The 27,669-nt window shown below is 43.2% G+C and overlaps 1 protein-coding gene across 12 annotated transcripts in view; it reads left to right on the top strand.

Moving 5' to 3' along the window:
* The first annotated feature begins 1,089 nt into the window (after positions 1-1,089).
* The window catches only part of ADCYAP1R1 (ADCYAP receptor type I), a 138,188-nt gene continuing 111,608 nt past the window's right edge, over positions 1,090-27,669 (top strand). For 9 of the 12 annotated variants that reach the window (XM_033054880.1, XM_033054869.1, XM_033054858.1 and 6 more), the window contains exon 1: positions 1,378-1,668. The gene's annotated coding sequence lies outside the window, so the exon portion shown is untranslated. Of the gene's footprint in view, positions 1,193-1,377; positions 1,669-3,014; positions 3,103-3,599; positions 3,621-27,669 lie in introns of those variants that run through there. The other 3 variants (XM_033054782.2, XM_033054791.2, XM_033054800.2) reach the window with 3 other exon arrangements.

The following is a 27,669-nucleotide window of genomic DNA, read 5'->3' as shown; positions in this document are numbered from 1 at the left end:
GATCAGTGATCATGAGGTCTTCCAACTTTAATGATTCTGTGAAAAGATAAGCAGAGGAAAGGATTCCACAGCAGGAAGAGCAGTAGTCAGCATAGAGGTGTCATGGAATTTCAGGGTCATTAGCAGAACCTCATTAGCAGGCAGCTGCTTTTCCAGAATTTGGGTAGGGATGTGGGCATCCAGCACCTCAAATTCTTGACATTGATCTGTGGGGTCTGAGAGCAGCAAACTCAGCGTGGGGCCAAGTGTGTCCATGGGATATCCTGGCAGAGGACTCCTCTGGGCCTGCTGTGGATGCTCAGGCTCCTTCAGTCTCATTCCCCAGGTCTGGAGAACCTTCCCTGAATCCCTGAGCAGCAGGGAGCAGTGCCTGGATGCTCTTGTGCAGGGACAGCTGCCACCCTGCTCTTCTGCAGGCACTGGACATGGAACCAGCTGGGCACCCCTTCCCTCTGTCCAGCCCTCCCTCCACTGATTTTCCAGCAACAAGTTTCTCTCCTGCACTGCTGTTCCAGGGGTTCTATGGCTCTGGGCACTGCAGGACAGTGCAGATGCTGTTCCTGTGCAGTCTCTTCCCTCCCTTGGTGTGCAGATGCTGTGGGAGAGGGGAGAATCCTCTCTCCTAGCTCTGAGGGCTCAGCCTGGACACAGGCCACCTGCCCATCTGCACACACCATCTGCAAAATGGTGTTTCCAGCTGAAATTCCTGCTCTGCTCCCCCTCAGCTCCCCTCCCTGGCAACTCCAGCTACTTTATCGCTTCTCTTTGCAATCAACTCTGCAGGTCCGGCAGAAATTGGCTCCTTTCATCCTCCCCCTCTCTCTCCCAGCAGCGATGCCATCCTCCCTCCCATCGCTGTGCGCTGCTGACCCTCTCACAGCAATAAAATGAGAAATAAAAAATTGTGGGAGAGCAGAAGCGGGGCTAAGGTGACAGGGAGAATGCAGATTTGGGGTACGTGGGAAAAAGAAAGGGAAAAAAAAGCGGAATGGGTGTTCGATTCAGGAAATTTGATTTGAATAAATCCCTCCTCCCGCTCCTCCTCATTGGTTTCTTTTTCTCCTCCATATTAATGAGAGCAGCCAAGGAGAAGCTATTGGTTCCATATCGCTTTCCCTTTGCTCAGGCACTCGGGGGAGGAGGTGTTTGCATTTCTCCGCAGGACCAGCTCGCTTTGCAGAGCATTGTCTGGGTATGAGAATCACACACAGGCACAGGGGCAGGGGCGAGCGCACCGGAGCATCTCAGCCGGGCACAGCATCTCAGCCAGCCTGAGCACCCCTCTGCTCCCCGAGCACCGACAGACCCCTGAAAAAAAGAACAAATAATAGAAAGGGGGAAAAAAAAGTTTTAAAATATCCCGTCCTCCTTCTTGCTTTCATTTTTTTTTCCTTGTTGTTTTTCGGTTTGGGTTTGTTTTGTTGTTGGGTTTTGTAAAAAAATTTTTTTTTAGCGATGGCAAATTCCTTCACGGCCAGGAGCTGGCCCATCCCCTGAGCACGGGCAGCCTGGACATGACCGGCAGGCGAGGGAGGAGGAATTTGGATTCCCTCCGGAGGCACCGACCCCTCCTGCGGCCGTGGGGAAGCAGCGGGGCCGGAGCGCTCCCCGCGGCCACCGAGCCCCCGCGGGGATGCGGCATCGCCGGGACGGAGCCCTGCGGCAATGGTGAGTCCTGCCTGGCTGCTCCAGGGAATCTGCATCCCCCGAGCCCGGGGATGCACAGTGAGTCCAGGGTACCCCCATCCCCCGAGCCCGGGGATGAGCAGCGAGTCGTTCCTGGATGCTCCAGGGCCAGCCCCATCCCCCGAGCCCGGGGATGCACAGTGAGTCCAGGGTACCCCCATCCCCCGAGCCCGGGGATGAGCAGCGAGTCGTTCCTGGATGCTCCAGGGCCAGCCCCATCCCCCGAGCCCGGGGATGAGCAGCGAGTCGTTCCTGGATGCTCCAGGGCCAGCCCCATCCCCCGAGCCCGGGGATGCACAGCGAGTCCTTCCCCGGCTCCTCCAGGGTACCTCCATCCCCCGAGCCCGGGGATGCACAGTGAGTCCAGGGTACCCCCATCCCCCGAGCCCGGGGATGCACAGCGAGTCCTTCCTGGATGCTCCTGGGTACCCCCATCCCCCGACTCCGGGGATGCACAGTGAGTCCAGGGTACCCCCATCCCCCGAGCCCGGGGATGAGCAGCGAGTCGTTCCTGGATGCTCCAGGGTATTTCCATCCCCCGAGCCCGGGGATGCACAGCGAGTCCAGGGCACCCCATCCCCCGAGCCCGGGGATGCACAGCGAGTCCTTCCTGGATGCTCCAGGGTATCTGCATCCCTCGAGCCCGGGGATGTCACAGCCGGCTTGGCAGCCAGTGACATTGATTTACCTGCTCATCCCCACGTCCTGCGAACACTTCTTTAGGGGGAATTGCATGCGGCAGGCACGGAGGATGCGCCCTCCGAACAGATTTGGTTCTTTGCGAACAAATCAATCTCGCTCTGCTGGCGGTGACAGGTTGAGGCGCTCGGTATGGGAATCACGTCTGGTTTTAACACAATATGGCTGGTAAATAAAACCTGATTGCTACAGCCCCGCCGCTGCTGCCGGCGTTCCCGATGCAGCTCCGCATCCTCACCTGCAGCAGGAACTCTGATTCACCCTTCAGGCAGTGCAGCAGGACTCGCTTGTTTTTGCTGTGGGGTAGGAGGGAATAGCCGCGGTTAGTGTGCCTTTGACCTGTGCTCGAGTGCCTCTGGGCACTTGTCCTTATCAGTGTTGGAGCAGCTGGCTCTGATAAGAGCGCCTTCATGGAGCACAGCTCCATCAGGGATGTGCCAAGCAGGACAGGCTCTTTTCCACTGTGCTCGGAATTTAGGATGCGAAGCGTTCAGGTATGTGTTGGAATCTGAGAGTTTGCAACCAGGAAGAGGACGGGAATGTGATGATGCAAGCTTGCTGTGCAGAACTGGAAAATGCACGGGGTAAAAATAAAAAAAGCAGATTTGATTAGTAGCACGCCGGTGTTCATGGCTACACGATCATCCCACTTACACAGCAGCAGATCTGGAAGAACTCCCTGGAAGTCAGTGGATTTCTTCTGCATCTGATCTGCAGGTAAACACAATCTGGCCTTTAGCTTGAAGGGATGTATTGGAGTAGCACTGGAGGCAGCTATATTAAGAATAAAATCTTAACTAAAGTGAATAAGGCAGCAAAGTCAGGTGATTCTTTCTCAGGGAATTATCAATTACCATCCGTCTGGTGCATGTTAATTACAGCGCGAGTGATGGACTGGTTCAGCAGAATGTAACTGAAGCAGCTTGTTGGATTTTTTATTTCATCTGTTGGAGTCAAAAACACAACAAATGATTTGCACTTGCTGTTATTTGGGTACACAGCCCCCTCACTCCTCTGTCCAGCCTATGCAGCACTGGTGAGGTAGAGCAGGGAATCGCTTCCGTGGCTGATCCAAGGGAATGTTTGATTACTGGAGGACAGTGATAGCACAGAGGCAAACTCCTGAAAGTGCTGCTGGTGTAGCTGCAGAGAGAGAAGGTGTTATACAAGCATCTCTCCTTGGCTAATGCCAAACACCCCGGAGCTGGCTTGGAAGAAGTTGTCCCATAGGATGGGTAAGGCAACACTGGAATTTGGTGAATAATTAAGGAATGCTGCTCAGGGCAATAAGGGGACTTGGATCAAAGTTGATGTGTCTGCTGGTGTGTGGGTTGTGGTCTCCCACTTTTATTGCCACCTGTTTCCATGTGCTGCTGTGCTGTCATTCAGGACAGCTCCAATCAATCTTGTTTTGTCCGGGGCATTTATCTCGGACCTCAAATAAAGATTTTCTCTGTTTTGCTCTCTTCGACCAAAGACTTGTGAATGGCTGGGAGAATAACCATGGGTACTGCACTGCCTTCAAGGTCATGGGCAGGGGGCTTTTTTGTGACAAATATATTTATTTCTCTTTAAAGACTCTTTGTGATCACTCCTCAGCTTTAGCTTTCCATCATCCCTGGGAGTCCCTGCAGGAGACTAGAGGGGTCAATCCACCCTTGCTGTGGGTTTGAGATGTCTCCTGTTGGCACGGTGGTGCCACAGCCTCTCAGAGCTGCCCAGACTGCTGCTGCTGCTGCTGTTTGTGAGGCTCACAAACACGGGGGCAGGAGCTCTGCTGTGGGATGCTACCAGGGAGAGAAAACCTGAGATTTCTGAGCTTGTGGGCTGCGCTGCTGAGCACATTCCGACCTTTGTTCAGCACGTCTCTCCTCCTTTGGCTGACTGAGACAGCATCCTGGAGATATTTTTTTCCTGGGGTTGAGTTCCATATGTGCCTGTGCCTTTGCTAAGTTGAGCCCCGTGTCCCCGAGCTGATTCATTCCAATGTAGCAGATTTTGTTTGCCTTTCCTTCCTTCTGAGCACACTTAGTACAAACAGTCTAATTCCTAAATTAGCTCGGATTATCTTTTGATGAAACCAGAGTATCTGAGTTAAGAAGTGCTGAGAAAAAGTGAACTCAGGGCAGGATCATGCTGCAACTCATGCCTGGTGGAGAAACCTGCAGAAATATCAGGTCTTGCAGTTAGTCATGATTTAACAGAGAAATTGCTTATTTGCCACCGTTTCCAGGAGAGGAAAACTGATCTGAGGATGTGGAAGTCAGTGGAGGTGCTGAATTTTATTTCACCCCTTTCCTTGGCCCAGAGAGTGCAGCCGCAATCTTTAAGTCAATGAGGGGATTTTTTTTATTTTTTTTTTTTTTGTGGTTGGCTTGTGTTTCCTTGTTTCCATTTCCTCTGCTCCTGTCACATCCAGCCAATCCCATACCATCTGTGCTCCGGCACACACTGCAGTCAACAGGAATTTGGAGTGAATTTTCCACATCAGGACAGAAGTGGAACAGCTCTGCTGAAGGGATGTAAATGCAGCAGTGAGTAACTCTCTCTTTTTTTGCTATCCACAGCTTGAAAGTCATCTTTGCTGGCAGTGTCTCGTCAGGGTGAGCTGTGGCACTGCTCAAACAGGCTGCTCAGAGTACCCCTGAGGAGACTTTCCCAGTTCCCTTGGTGCTGAACTTGCTCTGTTCTTAGGGAATGCTTTGCATACAGAAAGGTGTTTGGTAGTTTTCCACAGCATTAACAAGTTCTAGAATTCCAGTGTCTGTTCTGGCTGCTGAAACGCTGTTTGGATCGTAATTGTGTGGGCACAAATAAAAAAGGCAGATTTTTTTTTTTTTCTTTTTGAGAAGCTTTGTAGCAGAATGTCCACCTCTCACCTCATTGCTTTGCTGGTGTTTTATCCTCTGACCACCTTTTACTCCCTCAATTTATTTTCTGTCTTAGGCTCGCACTTCTATCTGCACAAGGCAACCTAGGAATGAGTATAAAAGTGGCTGGGTTGTTCCAGCCTTGTTTATGTAACTCACTGCAGCTCAGTGATTGTGTCCCCCTGCAAGCTCTCCTCCAGAGTAGCCAGATTAATAATTTCAGGGTTGAACTGCTTAGGACAAGCTAAACCATTTAATTTCCCAAAGAAAAGGTGGAAGCATCACCACACAGAGGATTTAAAACCAGTGTGGTTGTTGTGCTGGGGAATATTTCCTAGCAAGGGGTCCTGCAGAAACATGCAGCTGCTCTGGTTCCAGGCTCCTGTTGAATACAAATTCTTCAATTTATCTGCCCTGGAGACACCCTGGCAGTCTCATCCCTGCTCATTCAGGTGTCTGTGATAGAGATTCATTCTCTATCTTTTACTCCTTGATAGAGAGCTATGATCTGAAATGACTTTGATCTATTTAACTGCCATAGTTATTTTTTTTAAGGAAAAAAAGTTTTTAAAGGTGGAAAAACCTCTGCTTAATGCCACTGTTAAAAAAACCCAAATCAAAGCAAGCACCGAAATACCCAACAAATAACTCAATAATTCTAGATTTTGTTAATGTAATTCATAATTCATTCTAAAACTGAGAGAAAAAGGGCATGAATATGTATATGTTCCAACTCTTCTTAATAATAATTATGGTAATAACAGTAATAATAATAATAATAATTTATTTTGTACCACATTGGGAGTATTGATGTCTAAGAGCTCCTCACTGAACATACATTAAGCATCTGCCAGGTCTGTTTTCAGGTTTGCCCATCCAGTTTGGGCATTTCACAGGAAATGTGCCTCAATCACAGTGGCTTTTGCACCCCATTAGAGACACTTGTGTCACGAGCTCGGGAGCTGCAAATGGAAGAATAATTATGGTCTGGTAGATATGATTTGTTGGTTTGCTAAATGGAGCTGAGGGTTAGGGCAGGAAAAGATGTTTTAATCTGTGTGGTGGGTTAATAGCCTGGATGTTTTAATTTTTATTCATTTGTTACTTAGGCAAGTTTTGGCATTTTCTGTCCCTGCAAGGGACAGTGCATTGTCCAATCTGATTCTGTGAGGATAATTATGAAAAAAAAAAAATTGTGTTGAAGGGAAATGTGACTGAATAAAGTTCTTGGTTTCTGGGGAGCAAATTTATCATTAGGTCCATCTCTGAGGAGTGGAGGATGCATAAATTCACTCATTCTCAAGAGGAACTTGTCCCCAAAGGATCCCCTGGCAGAACTATTGCTCATTTCATGCGGAGGCTTTCTCACTCGGAAGTGTTTGGCTGCCTGCATGATGCTCATCTACTCTCTGAAAGCATCTGAAAACAAAATTCTCCCATCCAAGCCAATCACCCTAATTTGCTGTATTAGGAACGAGCAGAGTGGTTCATCCCATCCTGGAGTGGGTCAGATGAATCACCCCACGGAGGTTCTTGCAGAGCTGACTCAGACTCACATCCACAATCAGCCAGATGGAGCCTTCCATGGTATCTCAGAGGCTTCCCCAGGAAGTGATGCCTCTCTTTTCCCCAGCTCTCTCGGGAGGGGAAGGCTGGGGATATTTTGCTAGCTCATAAATTTTTATAGCTGGTAAGTTTTATGAAAAGCCCAAGTTTTATAAGTTTTATGAAAAGTTCAGGACTGCTGTGGTGGACCCCACGTCTTCCTCACCCACATCTTCCCTTTATTCCATGAAGGGCACACCCAGCTGCTGGAGAATTTATGCCACATGTCCCACACAATATCCTACCTATTCACCTTTTCTATTTTTTAAATTATTCATTGATTTTTTTTTTTTATTGTTGTGATCTGATAGTTTCCTTGGTGTATCTTTGTCCAGTTACTCAGAGGGATTTTCCAGCTGAATCTCAGATGTGATTGTGTGTCACACCAGCACAGGGGCACGTCTAGGACAGTGACATGATTTCATGGCTCTGCCTGTTCTCCCAGCAGAGCTCCAGGTTCATCTGCTCTGCCCTGGGTGGGAATGGCTGCACTGGAAGCTGCACAGAGCTGGAGATGAATGCTGACCAGACCTCATTAGCTCAGGGTTGGCACCTTGTGAAATACATTTGGACCAGCTGGGAGCCCTTGTGCTCAGAACTAGGTGACCTAAAATGCAGCTTTTTGCCATATATCAATAGCTCAGTGCTTTTTTATTTTAATGCATTCACCCTCTGTCCTAAGCTAACAAAGTCCGCTGATAAATGGACTTAACTAACATCTTCCTCCTTCGCTATGGCCTTTAAAATTATTTACTGAAAACCAGATAATGCAAAACAATAACAACATGAACCTCTCAGAACACATTGATACATAGACTGGAGTTAAAGTTGTAGCAGTAAGAGGTACATTTCTACACAGCAGAAATAAATTATATATGTTTGGAAGGGGAGATTAAAATAGCTAAGATATCTTTAACTCCAAATTCCTTTTCCTGGAATGGAAAGACTTTATTAAATCACAACATTTCTGTTTCTGCTCTTACTGTCACATTTTTGAAGTAGGTTTAGAGAAGGTGCTTTTTATTTCTAGCAAAAACATAAAATGGCATGGTCACAGTCATAAACAAAAAAAAAATTCTTTTAAAACAAAATATTTGTAATAATGACATTTTACATGCATCTGCATTCTTAAATTGATGCAATTAGTACCAAAAGCCAAATATGAGCTTGGGCTTAATTTGCATCAAAGATTTTGGATGCACAACAGAACTTTCTCTCTTGGCCTAGAAACAAATTCTCTAAAGAAGCCAGCACAAGTGCATTATTTAAAGACCCAAGTTAAAGTTAGTGAAGTTACTCATTTCCTGTGTTTTAGAGAGCTGGATCTTTGGATTCCTTCCAGGAGTTTTGTGCTCTAACTTAGAATGCAGCGGAGATGAGAGAGCATCCAAAATACCGCAGATGCTCGAGCTCCTCATGACTAAGGCTGTGAATGTGTCACAGCTGTCACTGGAGCCTTGGATGGCACCAGCCACGCTCATTCACTCGGGTTTCGTGGCTTCTGACAGCCTGGATGGGGTTTTTGTGCTGCTGAATGGGTTTGTGAGCCGAGATGATTACGTATAGGGGGCGAACAGCTGGAACCAACTTCATTAGAGAAGAGCTCTTGGTGGCTGCAGAGTGGAAAGCCAATATTAGCCGTGTGGAAGTTGTTTCTCTGCATGATCCAAGCCTCTGGATGCTGCTCTGTATTCTCCAGCTTTTTGTTCTCTGCCTTGTTGCTCGTTCCACAGCTGGGTGTAGCAATGAGAGTCATGGAAAAGCGCCTTCACAGGCGACCAAAGAATGAATTTCATTCAGAAGAGGAGAGGAAAAGCACATCACAGCCTTTTTGGTGCTCCCAGCAAGTGTATCCCTGACAGATTTCCACCTCTAGTATTCAACTCATTCCCTTTTCTCTGTACGGAACTTGCAGTTCCTGTTTGCTTAGATAATTTTTATGATGCTGACCCAAAGTGGGATCCAGCTCTCAGATCAAGGCACCTAAAGAGTGTTTGAAGTGCCTGCCTGTATCTGAGTGCAGAAACCCCTGTTTAAATAAAAGGAGATTTAGGACATGATTCAGCCACTTAAACAGAGGTGTTAAGTGTTTTTTGAGATCCCCTGGGGTATCTAACATCCACCAGGGATTTGTCAGTGTGATGTTTATCTATAGCACATCATTTCCCCTCTTTGTGAGGGCAGGTTAAATACCCTGGGGTGTTGCTGCACCAAACACCAGCATTTCAGCTACTGATTCTGGCCTCTGGCCAGTGCCCAGTCAATGTGGATAAATACAGTTATCCACTACAGACTGAGCTCTGTAGCCCTTTAGCCTAAAAAGTCTTCCATAAATACCACTGAAATGGTTTCATCTGAGTCCTGGCCTGGCTTTCTGATCCCTCCTCTTATGGGTGTAGAATGTGACTGATCAAATCTTGGCCTCGGTGCTCTTACCAAACACACAAAAAATTGGTTGGTTTTCATATATTCTCATGCAGGGCTTGAAAATAACTTTTTGAATTTCTGTCTTGGATCACAGTTAAGATAGTGGGCCACAAAAAAAGCAAAAATCAAGAAAAACCCACCACCACCACCACCAAAATTGCTGCCATTGTAGGTGTATCCATTTAGCTCCAAATCATTCCTTGAGTAATTTTTTTCGTGAGACAACCTTGAGACTGCGTTTGAGTTTCTCCAGATTCAGCTACCACTGACAGCTCCTGGATTTTGTTGCCCAGATTGCTCCCTCCTTATAGGGAGAGAAAGAATTTCTGGATTCTTTGAATGTTTGTGATTCACCAGCTCAGTCTGGAATTTTTCCCTGGGGCTCCTTTTCCCAGCTTTCTTGAGATATAGATTCCATCTACAGGTAGTTTTGCATTTTTAATGTGAAAAGACCTTTCTGTCCGTGTTCCAAAGTGCTGTTGGCTTTACTAACAGGTTGTTTCAGTTTTTCCAAACTCTCCTGTTTGGAATAAATATGTCTGCACACTTTCCTTGGTGAAGGTTTGTGTGGCTTTTGTGTGCTTTCATTTTTCTGGCATGTTCTCTGTCTCCAGAAAACACAGAGGTGGGTCCAAGGTGATTAAAGCACAACATGGACTATTTAGAGCAAAACTCTCCAAAGCACCAGGCTTTAATATTCTTCTAATAGACTCAGCATCTTCCAGGTCCTCTTGGGGAGCTTTATGTGCATCAGTTTGGAAAACTTCTGATGAAATTCTCCCTGAAAGAAAAATGTTTTGTGGTTTTTTTTTTTTTTTAATCTTTCCAGGATCATTCGTCTAGAAAAGTAATTCTCACATATTCCTAGCAGAAATAAAAATGGTTTCTCCAAACTAAGAGTCTCCCTTTTGACATGGTCTTGATTTATTTTTTTTTTTTCTCCTGATGGATCATTACATCAACCTCTTGCTTTCCTTCCCATTGTCCCTACTGAATTAGAGCAAGGACATAATTTAGTTACTCTGTTATTCCCCAGAGCTTCTGAGGCAGACCTCAATAAATAGATTATGCATATTTTCATGCAGTACCATGGGTGTGACCCTTTGCCAAATCCATTCACAGCCAGAAGAAGTTTAGGGTGTGAAATGCCATGAAAAACATGGGTACAAAACCAGCAACGTGATAGCTCAAGCAGATCACTTAGGCCAGATAATTTGGAACTCACAGTTGTTTTCTGAAAGGTTGAGGAGCAAGTTCACCTGAACATTAACATGCAGCTCATTTCTTCACTGACTGCAGAAACTCTAACCTGATATTCTGCTTAATGAACTGACAGACTATTCCAAAATGAATGTCATTCACTGAAATGCTGGAGTTAAAAAATGCTTTCATTTAAACCAGGGGTTGTCTGAATTTTCTGGCAATCATATATAATTTTATGTAATTTCCTTTTTGCTTCTTTTATAACTACTTGCTCTAAAATACAACCTTTTTATGTGTGCAGATGTCTGGGTTGAACTAAATGGTGTTTATTAAATGTTGTCTTTACAACAATGTGGAATCCAGATTTCAATTCTTTTGATCTTAAATCAGATTTCTAAAATAATTCATTGGATTGGACATCCTTTTTACCTCCATCAGCTATGGGGGAATACTGGGCAGTGAGTGCTGTGGAGGAGCCAGGTAAGCCAGGTATGATGATCTGGAAAAAGAAAAGTTAGCAGATCTCCCCATTCTATGTAGACTGGCCAGACTGGGAGGATAGGCAGGCATGTCTGAGTGCATGGCCAGGATAATCCATATCACTCTCTTCAGCAGCATGTTCAGACTGGCATTTTATAAATCAGCTCTGAGAGCTTTAACCCAAAATATTACAGCTTCTGATTCACGGGCTGGTTTTAACATGCCAAATTTTTCTGTACTTGTGCCACGTCCTTGCCATTTCCAAAATGCATCCCTGTAATGTGCTATTGCTTCAGTGTGACTGAAAAATCACCACCTTTAGTGCCTTTGTGTTTGCATTTAGCCTGCAACAGGCAGAAGATCAGACCAGAAAGCAAGACCTGTATTTATGTTTTGAGTGCATTTTTATCAGGAATGGCAGAGATAAAGACAGACTTGAGCGTGGCTGAGCCTACCCTGTTCTTTCACATCTCTGCAACTGCCCTCAATCATAGAATCAGAGACTCAGTCATAGAATCAGAGAATCATGGAGTGGTTTGGTTTGGAAGGGACCTTAAAACCCCATTTAGTTCCACCCCTTGCCATAGGCAGGGACACCTCCCACTGTCCCAGGCTGCTCCAAGCCCTGTCCAACCTGGCCTTGGACACTTCCAGACAAGGGCAATCCACAACTTCTCTGGGCAACTGCTCCAATATCCCCCATCCTCTGAGTAAACAAGGCAGCAATCTCCAAGAATTTCTTAATGTCTTAAAGAAAATAATAATTTCCATCTTTCCTCAAAGCACATCTCAGGACTTTGCTTCCTTTGCAGCTGGAGCAACATAAATGTTGTCCCAACATCCTACTACTTTTATTTTCAGCCCTTCTAAACATTCTATTTATCTTTGTGGCAATTTTTTCTCCTCTAAGTTGAAGAAAGCTAAGAAAAATCACTGATGTAAGGGAACATGAGGAAGGAAAAAATTACTGATGTGCTCTAAATTGGGCAGGAAGTATTGACACCGTCTGAAGCTGGACTTAACCTTCCAAAAAGTTCTCAACTCTAAGAAAGAGACTCCTCTATATCAACAAAAGGAACCACAGTGATTTGCCAGTCCATTTAATAATCAAATGTGCAAAAGGGTAAAACAATGTACATTCCTCCAAGCACTTCCCACTCCCCTCTGTGCTATTATCATTTTCTACCCTTTTTTACTGTGTTCCCTCTTTGTCCAGTTGGGATTCAGGCTGTTCTTACCATGACTTCAGCCAACATCACCACGAGCTCCATGGCTGGAAGCTCTATTTTCAAGCCTGGATTTATAAAATGTTCCATAGGATCCCACACTTTATTCTTTATTGCCTCTCTCAGCAGACTGCTGCCTTCAGTGACCCGTGAATCACAATTCAAAACAGGAGAAACACAGCGTGACCTACACCTTTCTCCACCTTTTGTTCTGAGTTTTCCCCTCTGAGTTTCCTGTGAGCAGCTCTGGAAGAGCTCCTACTCGATGGTGTGCAATGAGCTCAGGGAAGGAACCTGTGTTGTTAATGTCAGCAGTGCTGAAATGTTTGTCAGGTATATTCATCCTGCTTGTTGCAACTTGAACTTTCAACAATGCCATGGGATAAACGAGACATGACCCCAAGTTCTTAACGTGGCTCTTAGCAAATGCTCTACTGACGTTCTTTGAATTCTTTTAGAATAAACCAAAACAAATCGGTCAAAGTACTGAAACTTGTTTGTTCATTTGGGGATTTATTCAATGTGTTGCTCCACTAGCAATGAAATTCCATTGCAAAATCACAACACTCTGCACGAGACACCTGGAGAGCTACACTTGGAGCAAATTTCCACAATATATCATTGTCATGGAATCATAGACTGCTTTGGGTTGGAAGAGACCTTGAAGATCATCTCCTTCCAAGCCCTGCCATGGACAGGGACACCTTCCACTATCCCAGACTCCTCCAAGCCCCATCCAACCTGGCCTTGGACACTTCCAGGGATGGGACATCCACAACTTCTTTGGGAAGCCTGTTCTAGCACCTCACCACCCTCAAGGGAACAATGTCTTCCTGATATCTAAACTAAACCTGCTTTCATTCCATTTAAAATCATTCTCCCTTGTCTGAGCACTATGTGCCTTTGTAAATAAACTCTCTCCACCACAGACACATAAATTTCTGCACTATATCTACAGAGCACAAGAATAATAAGTTAATTTCTTTTTTCCTGAAGCAAAAATTTTAAATAAATCAGATGTCTTGTACTGCATAATAGCTTCCCCCTCCCCACCTCCCCTCCACCACTGTCCATTACAGGAGTCTGGGATGACTTGGTTATCTATAAACATCCACAAAGTGCATGTCTGAAACTACTGGAGGAAAATCATCTTTGATTTTTAAAACACTCTCTTAACTCCCCTTACAGATTTACAAAACAAAGGCTTTCCATGTCAAGGATGGGACATAGGGTTAATGGATTTAAAGTAAAAAAAAAAGATCAAAATATTTCCTTCATAGGCTTGTAGAATTTAAAAGCAAATACTTACTCTTCTCCCAAAGGATTTCTTGAAAGTGTCACTGTCATTATCCTAAATTGGTAGTTAAGGAATTATCTGAGGAAAACTCACGTCAGAGTTCTTGTGTGCTCAGACAGGCACAGACTCGTTGTCAAACATTTTTCAATTGCTTGGCTTTTACATTTGTGCCTTTTTTATCTCCACTCTGCACAGTGACATAAATTTCTGTTGTCTTTTCGAGATGAAATGAATCTCCCTAGATGAGGAGAAACTGTTTTCATTAAGATCTCTTCAGCAGAGGTGCGTTTGCTTGACAGCCCTGGCATGAATACCAATGAGACTGGAAATGGTGAGGAAGGCAGATAATCATTTACAGGGCTCTGATGGGAGAGAAACAGCCAGAAGCTGCAGTAACCTGGGAGAATCTGATCCCCAAACTCTCCATGCAATATCTAAAGAAGGTATTTAATAAAAGAAGGCAAACAGGAGTTGGCCCAGTGTTTCCCCAGGCAGTTGGGATGAGGCTGTTCTGGTTGCTGGTGAAGCAGTTTGGCAGAGTGAATAAGAGTGATGGCACAGCCTCAAGGCCAAGGAAGGTTCCAAACCTGATGTATTTCACACATTTTGATATTTACAATATTAAAGCCATTTTCTTTCCCCTGCTATGAAACCACCACTGGTGGTTGGTGGCTACTCCTTGAACTCCCCCTTGCTCACAGAGAGGTAGCTGAGAAATCACTTCTGATCCAAAGGTGGGTGATGAGTTTAACATAAAAGCAAAGGCTCCTCCCTGGCTGCACAGAGAGATTTTCCCCCTGGGTTATTGATTTGTTGCCATGGGCAGATGGATTCACTGGGATCCAGCTGTTGGCTCGGAAAGAACAGCTTTGCTTTTAGACCTTTTAAGCACTTTTGGTTTACATAGCTCAGAAATGAGAGTTAAAGACAGCCACATCACCCTTTTACACAAGGAGAAGGGGAGTAGAAGACTAGAGACTGTGAGAAGATAAGGACACAATAACTTGTCTACAAAGACATGTCCTGGCTCTTGGATAAAAGTGCTTTAGTCCTCCAAGGAGCTTTGGGAAGTCAGATCTGACATGGGCACATTTCCATGGTAACAAGAAAATATTTTCAAATTTCAAATACTCTGAAATGATTTTATATTAGTGAAGCCTTTACACAGATTCTATTTAACCAGTTTTCTTTAAGTCTTGGCTTAGCCTCCAGTAATTAAAAAAATAATTCTGTTCCTCAGTTGCTGCTGTCTCTTTTCAATTAATTTAGCCACTATTTGCTCCTTAGTCTGCTGTGGAACTGGTGACAGGGAATATCTGTGTGCTCCTGTTGGAATGTATTTCAGCAGAACAGGTTAACAAGATTTTTGGGACATGAGGGACCCTACAACTCAGGAAAACATTGGCTGTGCTGATGCTGGGAAATTGAACAACACTCAAGAACATCCTAAAATCTGGAAATTTGGTCACTAAACTGTTATTAAATTATTATTAAATGAATGATAAATAATTTGCATGTTGAGTGGGTTGGCAGGTCAGCTGAGATTCTTCTTTTCAATGCCTGGGCTCAAATCAGAGATGATCCAATCTCTCATCATTCCCAACAGGCAGTGTGCAGATGGCCACTCTGCTTGAAGGGCTGAAGAGGTTAAACAATTTCTACAAACCCGTTTTTGCCTCAATCCAAACCCAGCACACATCTCAGTCACCGTGTGTGTGTGGGGGGAGTGTGTGAAGTGTGGCAGAAAAAAACACCACAAATGAACAGACATAAAAAAAAAATTCTGCCTTGTGCCTCCCACATTCCCCAGCTCCTGTGCTATTCTAGCTCTCCTGGCAGGGCTGTTGGATTGCAGGAGTATCTTAAGGCAAAATCCCTCCGTTTAGTCACGGCTCTGAGCTTTAATACTGCATGCTGTGGCAAGTCTGGATTGTGGCTTTTCAGAGTTCAAACCCTGCATGAAGTGAAGCCTCAGCTGAGACAGGGCAGGAGAGATCTCCCTTTGGACAGACCTGGTGTGCCAAAGAGTTGGGAAGTGTGCTGGGAGAGAGTTGGCTGAACATCAAAGAGCCTGCATCCTCAAGTTGCAGATTCCTGGGAAGTTGTTTCCTTAGTGACAATAACAACAAGAGCAATTTTAGAGCATTTTCTTCATGTCTGTTTTTTAGTGCTTTAGAGATGTTCAGAAGTCAGAGTACAACTGGCACTTCAGAGGAATTTTTTTTACTAGTTTGTCTTTGTTTTCTCCTTTTGTAGCTCACATTGACATATCAGAATTTTTGTTTATCATGTCTTAAAACTGTTGGCATTTTTAAATCCACAGACACCTTGGGAGCTGAAGGAACAGATCTTGCAGGAATTTTAGTATGTCCAGTAACTGTTAGCAAGTTGGGAGGTTTTCCCTGTGGCATCAGTGCTGGGGGCTGTGGAGGGTGGACAATCCTAAAAGCAATCCCACTGCCATGGAAGGGACTCACCCAAAACTTGGCTTGGAAAAGGAAAAATTAAGGCTGTGAAATGGAAAAAAAAAAAAAAAAAACAAACACAAACCCAGCACCAAATCATATTTAAGGGACAAATCTTGACAAAAGTCATCAACCTCCATATTTGTCAACACTCACAGCAACTTTTGAAAAAAAAATATTTGTAATGGGATATGGGGGTGGAGGGAAGAAAACATAATAGAATCCTAGAATGGTTGGGGTTGAAAGGACCTTGAAGTTCATCTCCTTCCAACCCCCTGCCATGGCCAGGGACATCTCCCATATCCCAATATCTCCAAACCCTGTCCAACTTGGCCTTGGACACTTGCAGGGATGGGAGTGTCCTTGCAAGAGAATGACGTGGAATTAGGTGAAAATGGGACTGTTGTAGCAATAAGACCAATTTTTTTATTCTTTTCTGAACAAACCCTGAAGGGTGAACACCATTCTTCATCCTGGCAATTAAAGACCCTGAGAACTCTCACAGGAATTTAGTTTGGGTTTCAGGTTGACTGAAACCCTCATGAAAATACACAATCTGCAAACTGGGAGAACCTTTGGAGGTCACAATGTGTTGTGAAACTAAGGAGGAACATGAAAAAAAAAAAGTACAAACTCTTATTATTTCTGAATTGGGAGGGCAGTCAGTCCAGGATTCATCTTTAACCAAAGAGACCAAAGAGTGACTGAAGTCAAAATATGATTCATCCCATGGAGGTGTCAGACTCTTTTTATTAACAGCACAAAGAGACTAAAATATCTCTGCTTATAATTTAAACACTAGTAATTAACTGGGAAGAACTCTTTGTCCAGGAGCAGTACAGTCAATTCACTAACACCACATGATTCTTTCTTTGTTCATCACGTAATTCTCAATAAATTTCAATGTCACGAGCAACTTTGTTTTGCCATCCTCAGTCGTGGCAGGGGGGCTTAGAACATCGTGTGTGTGCATTTCCAAATGTGCTTTTCATTTCTGTTCAGTTATTAGACAGTAATTCTTGATTAAATTATGAATTGCTAGAAACTAAATCAGAATGAATCTTATGACATGGTCCAATATGGAAAAATTGCTGAAAAAAAAAAAGAAATTAAAAATATATATTCACTTAAAATATTCCTGAAATACCTTCTTCAGTTTTTAAAAAAAATAATTCCAAACTCTGTCTCCCAACTCATTAACCTTTTTTCAGGGTGGGGAAAAAAAAAGCTAAAAATGTAAGTGACAAATAGAAATAGCATTTATGATTAAATATAGATTGTCCATTTGCTATTTTAACCCTTTAATCTGGATCATTAATTTAAATGGAGATCCCTAATAGTGAAGCAGCAAGGTTAATTAAGTTCTGCGTTCTGCTTTGGATGACTTGTGGTGTCCACATTTCACACCAGTGCTTTGGAGCCAAATTTCAGTCTCTCTTGAGAACTGTTCCTTGCTGTTATGCAACTACATCTTTTTCAGTATCTCACCATTATTGAGTGCTTCCAGCCTAGACTTGAAACTTTATCCCTTCATCAAAAACCTGATCAGGTTTGACTCAGCTCTGCAATGTGTGGATGATAAAATCTGAGATCACAAACTGTGCACTGCATGTGTATTTTACATTAAACCACTCAATAGTATGTGAGAAAATGAAAGTGATTTTTCTTAGCTCCAGCCTTCCGGGCTCTTTTCATGGGTGAATCTATTAGAGCAGAATACCAAATTAGGAATTAAAAGATTTACTAGGTTAAAGCAGAGAAATCCCATATGGGATGCAAAATGATATGTTGGTTATGTTCTGGGGAGGGGGGAAGCAGGGAGGGCTGGGAACAAGCAGCACAACAAGAGTTGAACAAATTAAACTGACAGTGCACCATTTACTGAGCAAGATGCAAACACATTGATTAAATGGCAAATTAAAAAGCAGGAGAAGTTGTTGCATATTTTATTACTGGAAAATGTTTCCAGTCAGAAAATCAGAATATATGCATTGCTAAGACCCAGCTTCACCTGCTCTGTCAAGAATGACAAAATGAATGTGCTGTTTGAGAGTCAAAATCATAAATATCAAGAGTAAGAAATAGCACATACAAGAAAAAGGGGGGAAGCCCATAGGATCATTGGAGGACCTTGGGTCTGTGAGTTTGGAAGTGTCAAGTCCATGCAGAAATTTTGGAGCCCTGCAGCTCCCTGAAGACACCAGAACCTCCACGCTCTCATCAGCACCTCTTGGATCTCCCACTGAGCCCCTGAGGAGTTCCCTGACCTGATTGTATCACACTGGCCTTGGTTGGCAAAGCTTTACGTTTTCATAGAATCACAAAATGCTTTGGGTTGGAAGGGACCTTAAAGATCATCCACTCCCCACCCCAGCCATGGGCAGGGACAATTCCCACCATCCCAGGCTGCTCCAAGCCCTGTCCAACCTGGTCTTGGACATTTCCAGGAATGGAACAGCCGCAGCTGCTCTGGGCACCCTGTGCCGGGGCATCACCACCTCTGAGTAAAGAATTTCTTCCCAATATCCCATCTCAATCAGCCTAACATTTAAGCCAATTCACCTGCAGTAGGTTGAGTGAGGCAGTGATCCTATTAGGATCTTGGAGTGGACAGAAGCAGGGCAGAACAGATTGGTGTCCCCAGGCTGACTGGGGGAATGTCCTCTCCAGCATGGCCAGAGCTGGGGACAGGCGTGTCCACAGCCTCCTTGAGGTGTTTGAAACATTCCTATGGGATTTGTACCCAATGGTGGACACCTCATTTCTACAGAGGGCCAGCAGAAGGAAAGAATTCACATCTTCTAATGAAGAAATTTCAATTTCCTCTCAGCTGATGCAAACAAATATCATTAACTTAAAAACAGTTGGAAAGAAGAACGTTGTGAAGGAGTCAAAAAGAGAATTTGGTGTTATTCCCTGTGCTGGTGATCAGAGGAGGAACAGCAGGTACTCAGAGCTAGATCAATTTTGTGTGTGTCTGTAATGTTGAGGTAACCTTGATGTGAAGCACTCAGTGTCCTCCTTTCTCACTCCAGGCACTCTGCAGAAGCTGCTGCATTTTGCTGCAGAGATGAAGATTGCCTTGAGGAGGTTTCTACATGTGGGAGCAAACCAGGGTTTGGTTTGCTTTGGGAAGCATTAAAGAGGCAGGAGAGACAGAAAAACACAATAATTTCCATTTTAGAGAGATACTAATCGTGGCCTTTTGGACTGAAGCTGGATGACTGCACTGAATAATTATTAGGTTTTATTCACCTGCTTATTTATGACCTGTAAGCCCTAATGCCCTGATTTGGGTTTAGGATTTATTAGTTTGTTTTCCTTTTTGGAAGGGTTGTTTTCATGTTATCCTACATTATTTTGATTTAAAAACTGTCATTATTTTCATTGTTGACTTGAAGATAACATAGAATATGATATTCCTTTGCAGAACATGAGCCAGAATTATTTTTATAAAACCTGTGATTATTGTTCATCAAGGAGGGTTTTGTGATCAATTAGAACCAAGCTGTGCTGGATAGAATTAAACAATCCAAAAGACATCTAAATCCATGCCACTGCATTTTGGTTTTGTCTAAGTGGGAGACATACACGCACCCCAAATGTGCAAAATATTACTGGAAAAATTATTCTCTGCCTCACACAGCGTTTTCATTTTATGGCTGTTTCTGAATAAAACATTCAATAAAATACCCAGTTCTCTGGACATGTCTAATGGCAGCCAAGCTGTGCCCTAGAGAATCCTCTGTGCTCCATCCTATCCAGACTCCAGCACAAAATTTATTCTGCTTGTCCAAAACGGGCTCCCACTGTGCTGACTCCAGGTTATCACACATTTAGTTTTATTTGCTGAGAGAAGATCATTCTCTTCCTTTCCTCTCTGTGTCCCTACCCTGCTCTCCCCAGTGAGTTACATGTTTCAGAAAAACATACAAATTCATCCCATGCCTCATTTGCTGCAGCTGGCAACAAACTCCAGGGACAGAAGTGAACTCTGGGATGTGAGGCAGGAAATACCATAAAATGCAGAATCACCTTTTCTACTGCCTGTGGAGGATTTGTTTGTGGTGGGGTGGGGTTTTTGAGTTTTTCTTTGCTTGTGGGGGTTTTTTGGTGGTTTTGTTTTCATTTGGTTGGTTGGTTGGTTGGTTGGTTGGTTGATTTTGGGGGTTTTATTCGAGTGATGCCTTCAAGGAAAAGCAGGTCTTTGGTGCAGAATACATTCCCAGGGAACAATGACAAAAAACTGAGAGTCCAGTTCACCAGACTTGCCTGAGCCAGGAAGTGTTGTGAAGATAATCCAAAGTTATTCTGTGCTTCCACTACCGAATTCCAAGGATTGCTTCCATGTTTAAACACAAGGATATTTCCAAGGTCAGGCAAATTTGCCCTGGGTTTTGCCAGCTGGCTCTCACATGACATTGATGGTTTCTCCTTTATTTTCTTGTCCTGGTCCACCTTTATTCCTCTCTTTAATCCTCTGTTTGGATGAGGAAGCCCAAGGAGGCCACTTGAATGTAGCTCTGTGCCATCTGCAGCCATCAGTGATGCAGCCTGCAGAAAGGAGGGCTTTGGGACAGCTGGATTTCTTGTCTTAATAAATTGCATCCTTTGGAGACTGCTGAAGTGAATCTCCCGATGAAGCTTTCTCTTTATTAGGTTGCTCTTCTTTAGATTGGATATTAGGAAGTGTTCTGATAATTTTCAAAAGTTTTTATCAAATGCTGAGCAGGGTGGGCAGATCCTGTGTTTCCATGAGAAACCAGCCTGGGAAATTTGTCCCTCTCTACAGCACTGTTCTTGTAGTTATTGCAAGAGCTTAAAGGAAACCCTCTCACAGAGTGCCCAAGGAAATAGGGAATAATGGAGAACTGACAAATTAAACACCATGACGAAATTGTGAAATCTTCGGCCAAAATCTCTGTCCTAAAGAGTTTCTAAAGGATCAAACCTTCATTACCCAACATGCTTGAAAGGCACCTGATGATGACCACGTTTTTTCAGTGCCATTTCAGCTGAGCTTAAATTACATATTAAGCTCAAGGTGGGTGCAAATGAAGACTTGAACAGAATTTACACTTGATCTGATGTGAGGAAAGTAAGGGGAGGAGGTTGGAGCAACAAGAAAAAAACTGTTTCTGAACACATTTTTTAACCTTAATTTGCTACCCTCTCTAAGATGCTACTCATCAGCTGAGTGTGGCTTTGGCAACTTTTAATGTTTGGACTGCATCTTTTAATGCTCTTCCTCAAATCCTTCTCTCTCCCTCCCTTCCTCCTGATAAAAAATAAAGATAAATAGGATGTAATTAACCTGTTGCTTTGAAATATATAATTTAGGATAATCTAATATAGGCTGTGAATGCTATGGGATGTGCTGATTACATCTCAGGGAGTATACAAGGAATCTGTGGAAATTATTTTGGTTTAAGGTACACATTTTAATGAGATAATTCTCACCCAGGGTTTTGAAGGACCCCCCCACGGAGAGAGAAACATTTTCACTTTGTCTTTGAGACATGAGTCAACCTATTTCAAACTGAGCAGTGGGCACGTGGGAGAAGAGGGGATTTCAGCTTGGTTGGATTTACGTGTTTGTATCCTGGGTTTTACTGGGATGCATGATGATAAGATGACAAAGCTATCCAGTGGAAAGGAACAGCACTTTGATTGTTTTCTGGGCCACCAGGGATATTCCAGTTCCACATGACACCGAAAGGAAAATGTGAATCATAGCAAGTTGGGTTGTGTCTGATCCGATGGCCATCCCATCAATTTATAAATGTCATCATCTGACAGCTGGATATCTATAATCAGGATTTCCAGCTTTCACTTCTGCAGACACATCCAAGAGAGGAAAATGATCCATTTTTTTAGTTTCCATTGTCTCCTGTTCACACACAATCTGTAGATAAGATTTTTGTTGTAGTAGCTTAAATCTGACAGAAGTATAAACAATTCTGTAATGGATACAACTGACATCTTCCAGTAGTGTTCTGATGAGTTTCTTTCAGGGTTTTTTTTGACACCTAGAATTGATAAAATAAGAGAACACATCATTTGTTGGCCAATGAGTTCTGCATGCACCTGTATGTGTGTGTGTGCTCATATAAAATTATTTTGGTCTGCATCGTTGTGACCTTCCCAGGTATTCCCTCAGGGCCATATTCTGCCACCCTACAGAGAACCACAGGGCCAGCTCATCTTCTAGAACTCTCCTATGGAGATCCATGAGCAGATAATGAAGATGAATATAGACAGTCTTAATCACTGGCTGAAAAGATGATTATTACATGGGAATGAATCACTTCCATTCATTTGTATTTGCCTTTTTTTTTTTTTTTTCTGGAAGTGGTAAAGCTACTTTATTCAGAATAATAGTGAAGTGGTAGTGTATGAATAAAGCTCAATATTTACATAATCTAGAGGGAAGGAAGGAAGGAAGGAAGGAAGGAAGGAAGGAAGGAAGGAAGGAAGGAAGGAAGGAAGGAAGGAAGGAAGGGAGGGGGGAAGGGAAAAGAAAGAAAAGAAAAGAAAAGAAAGAAAAGAAAAGAAAAGAAAAGAAAAGAAAAGAAAAGAAAAGAAAAGAAAAGAAAAGAAAAGAAAAGAAAAGAAAAGAAAAGAAAAGAAAAGAAAAGAAAAGAAAAGAGAAGAAAAGAAAAGAAAAGAAAAGAAAAGAAAAGAAAAGAAAAGAAAAGAAAAGAAAAGAAAAAGAAAAAAGAAAAGAAAAGAAAATAAAATAAAAGAAAAAAGAAAAGAAAAGAAAAGAAAAGAGAAAAGAAAAGAAAAGAAAAGAAAAGAAAAGAAAAGAAAAGAAAAGAAAAGAAAAGAAAAGAAAAGAAAAGAAAAGAGAAAAGAAAAAAAAGAAAAGAAAAGAACAAATTTTTGTCTAGACTATTTTCTCTAGCCAATATTCTCTCTGGACACATTTCTTTCTGTCAGGCTATGACTGCCTTTTGTGTCAGAGCTTTTAGAATCATAGAATCTTTTAGGCTGTAAAAGACCTCCAAGATCGAGTCCAACCATTAACTCAGCATCACCAGGTTCATCACTAAACACTGTCCTCAAGTGCCACATCCATATGCCCTTGAACACCTCCAGGGATGCATTTTTCCTCATCAAATTTCCCCCCATGGCAGAGACATGAGTTTACTCTGTGCTTTGAGGTGAAATGTGGGATCCAGCTCTGAATCAGAGCCATGTGGAATCTGTACCTATTTTTCAAAGTATTTGCAAAGTATTCGTGTTATATGGAGTCCTCTCAAAATTCCAATTTATTTTTACTTTCCTGCTCTCTCTGGAAGGCACTTTCAGGTCTTTTTTTTCTGCTGATGGTCGAAAGCTTTCTTCCTATTCCAAGCTTCACCTCTTGACCCAACACTGACTTTGATTTCAATTGATTTTCTTCCTCTTTAATTTGATACTTCTGCTGCTCTCAGGGCTATGCCTATTCTACACAGGCTCCCCTGAGCTAACCAAACTGATTTTGGGCTTTATTACCCCTCTGTTTGCCAAGATGAGCAGCACATTGTCCTGGAATAAGGCAAAGCCATGTGCTGCTGAGGGCAATTACTTGTCTTGCATTCAGTGTGGAAGCAGCTGAGAGAAGCCAGCGTGGATAGAGATGGTTCCCTCTCAGACAGGCAGATTTATGTGCCTTGGATTCCATCCTGGTGTTGCAAGAAGACGTGCTGTGGAAGGTCCTAATAATGTCCAAACATAATGAGTTTATTAAGCACAAAATGGGACACAGCTGGGAGCCCAGGCTGTCAGAAATGCTATAGGAAAGGAGGACAATAGGAAATGTGGAGGGGAAAAAAAATTACACAGCTTCCAAGTGCTCATGCAGTGTCTGAGCCTTATCTTTCAGTGTAGTAGAGAAGAGTTAAACTGTTAAAAGAAGAAAAAAATATATATTTTCAGCTCCCCAAGAATGGAAGAGACAGGATTGTAGCCCCAGGCCTGCTCTGGGATACATTGCTTGACAATATTTGCTTGAGGAATCACTATAGCAGAGGTATCTTTTTTCCTACCCAGTGAGAAGCTGGGAAACACATTCTATCTATCTATCTATCTATCTATCTATCTATCTATCTATCTATCTATCTATCTATCTATCTATCTACCTATCTATCTATCTATCTATCTATCTATCTACCTATCTATCCTTCTTTCAAGATGGGCTGGAGTTTTGCCCATGAAAGCTTTTGCTGTTGATTAGAAGTGCAGAGGGGAGTGTGGATGTTCACCTGGGCATCACCACAGACTGCCTGCTCAGAATGCTCAGGGAAGCACAAGCTCTTGTATTCAGGATGCCTCTGACTTTGCACTAAGGAAAATGACAAGTAGTTTTACACATGAAGCAAAGAAAGATCATTTGATCATCCTCTCTGAACAACTTGGAAATTTTTCCACGCTCCCAAGTACTCTTTTCTCAATACCAAGTTTGTACCAGACTCTTTTCTTCACACCATCTTGTATTAATTCCTTTGGCATCAGGAAACACAATCAGTTTCTTTTTGTATTCACCACCTTCCAAACCAACAGATTGCTCCCTTTCATTGCCTATTTTATTACTTTTGTCCTGCTCTCAGGCAGGAGGTTAATCTTGTTTCCCAGAGGTGATCAGAGTTTGTTGTGCTGTTTCTGGAGCTCCAAGACTGGAGTCTTGCCTTGGATCCATCACCAGCTACAGGAGCACTCCTATGGAGTCTGCCTGTGCTAAATAAAGAGTGGAATGTTTTGTTAAAGATACCCTTGGCATTTCCTCACAGCTGAGAGCATCTCCCATGGAGCCTGGCTCAGGTCTGGGGAGCACTGGTGGCTTTATAATGGCAGTTTGATCTTAAGATAATCACTCAGCACATCAACAGGGCTAATTGAGAGTGTTAACAGTGGTACCACACTCTGATAAATGGAATATTTTGAGTTAAGGAATTGTTTTGAAGGTTCTGGCCAGGGAAGATCCTCAGAGACAATGGGAATAAAAGGCTCTGGTCCAGAGCTGTATTTTCTGCTCTGCTCTTACACTTTCCTCTGCCTGTGAGAGATGTCTGCTCCACGTGTGCTGAGCAGGTTCAAAGCCTGATGGACAGGTTCATGGACAGGTCACAGCACTTACAACCTCCCTTGTGATCAGGGAAACAACATTTACACCTACAACCAGGGAAGGAAACACACACCACCAGCCAAGGAAAGCAAATTTACCGAGGAGCTCTTGCAAAATATTGATATACCAGGTAGAGAACGTGTTTTCCTGGTTGTGGAGTAATAATAATTCTGAAGGCCCTCGCCAAGCAGCACTTAAAGCCCTGCTGGAATGGAGCAGCACATCGTTATCTTTATGATCCCAGTATTAATTTCATATTAGCAATGAAGTATCACATACCACAGATGCTTAAAAAGGATAATTGATCTGCTGTGAAGAGGGAATCTTCTCACATGATTGTTGTTTGGGACTTTTTTGGGGTTTTTTTTGCCTGATGCTTCCTGAATGTTTGGTAGTTTTCACTGGAGTGTCTATGGCCTTTAGTTAAGAACTTTTGTCATTTCAGGCCTCTGGGGACATCAATAACAAAAGGGCACAATAAATCTGATGGATAATGCAATAGGGAAAATAATGCCAATCAAGGCAAGAATTTTATTGATGATGTTATGTGGGAGACCTGCCAAGAAAAGCAATGCTGTGCCCAGGGAGGGATGGGTTGTGCTCCACAGCCTCTGCTATCATGAGTCTACCATTGCAAAGATAAGTTAGAAAATCTTGACCTCTGGATACATGATCCACTCGTGTCCACCCGAATTTTCAGAGAACCTGAAGCAGCACCTCCATCAAACAGGCATTCCAAGTTACAATGTCAAAATACTCAGATATCCAGAACTGAGATGTCATTAACCTTCCATGTTTCATCGTATCTGTACTGGAGAAGCAGCATAAGTGAAGGAGAAGAATTGTATCATGAGAATTTATTTTATTTATAAAATTCAGGCATTTAAAATTGAGTTTGTTAAAAAAAAAAAAAAAAAAAAATCAAGTCTTGTTTAGTTTTATACATATTTCCCAGAGAAACATAAACTGTCAAAGCTCAGGGAAGGCTGGGCTTTGTGACCACATATATGCAGGGATGGGATATAGAGGATTAGGATTTTCAAAGAGTTTCTGATAATTTGCAGATAACCAAGAAATTAATCAGATCTTCATATCATGTAAATTTGGATATCTTTCTTGAATTGGCTGAGCAACACTTATTAAAATCTGTTTTAGAATAGCTTCATATGTTTTTTTTATTTGTTAGGAAAATTCTCTAAAGCTAAAGGACTGGGAAATGCAGGAGCTGTCAGGTTATACAGAAGTGATAAAGAGTGCGCTTTGTAAGGACAAATTATAATGCTCATATCTTCAGGGAATTTCAATTTAATTGAAACCACTCAAAGGAAAATAATAAAAACCCAAAAACCAGCACTCCACCAAAATTGTAATGGGGGACAGCTGAAGTAAGACATACATGGAAGTTATTAGGCTGTGCTAATAAAAGGATCTAAGATAATATAAAAGTAAGAAAAGGCTGCAGCATAGAGGGAACTCAGAGCTCAGGTTTGCTTACCATTAATGCTTTGTTGTCTTAAACTTTGGGAATGGAATTTTCTGTGTTTGCCCTCACCAGGCCTGAACAAACAGAGAAAAAGAAAATTGGTTCTTGCAAAGCAGTAATTCACTTTGTCCAAAATTAGGCACGGTGTCATAGAACCATAGCATGGTTTGAGGTGGAAGGGACCTTCAGATGTGACCCAGTCCAACCCTCTGCCATGTCAGGGGCACTTTCCACTGGACCAGGTCCCTCCAATCCCCTCCCAACCTGGCCTTAAATCAATCTTTAGGATATAGAAATTGCTCCCTGAGGTTACCTACACCTCCACTGACTGTAGAGAGAGCCTGGGCAGGCTGGGCTGAAGTGTAAAGATCTTTTTGATGTGACAGTGCTGGTTAATGTCTTCACTAATGATCAGGAGGATGGGGCAGAGGGCACCTGCAAGGAGGCTGAAGGTTACACAAATTTAAGAGGAGTGGTTGACAGACCAAGAGGTTGATTGTGCTGCTGCACAGAGGGAACCAGAGGGGTTTGAGAAACAGGCAGAAAGATGAAGAAGGAAGAGACATGAAAAGTGCTGCACTGGGAGAGGAATAAATCCATGCACAAGGGCAGGCTGGGAATCAGCTGCTGGGAAGCAGTTCCACAGAGAAGGACCTAAAGCTCTGGGTGGACACAAAGTGGATCCTGAGCCAGCAAAGTGCCCTTGCAGCAATGAAATCCAAAAGCACCACCAGCTGCAGGAGGAAGAGCCCTGGCAGCACGTCAAGGGAGGTGATAATTCCTCTCTCTCAGCCCTGGAGTGCCTGCTCCAGAGCTGGGCTGCTGAGAGCATGAGCTCAGTGAGGAGCCACAGAAATTATTCAGGAATTAAACACGAGACTCAGAGACCTATGGCTGTTTAGCCTGGAGAAGAGAAGATTTGGGGGGATCTTATCAATGTGCAGAAATGCCTGATGAGAGGCTGCAAAGGAGGTGGACCCAGGCTCTTCTCTGTGCTGACAAGAGGCAACAAGCACAGACATACAGGAATTCAGCTGTAAAATAATAACACTTGGTCATTGTTAGAATGGTCAAATACTAAAAGAGGTTGATTAGATGAATTGTTGAGTCTCAACATTT

Source organism: Catharus ustulatus, chromosome 1 (assembly GCF_009819885.2).
Source record: "Catharus ustulatus isolate bCatUst1 chromosome 1, bCatUst1.pri.v2, whole genome shotgun sequence".
NCBI lineage: Eukaryota > Metazoa > Chordata > Aves > Passeriformes > Turdidae > Catharus > Catharus ustulatus.
The sequence above is the reverse complement of the archived record's forward strand: the minus strand, read 5'-3'. Positions and strand labels throughout refer to the sequence as shown.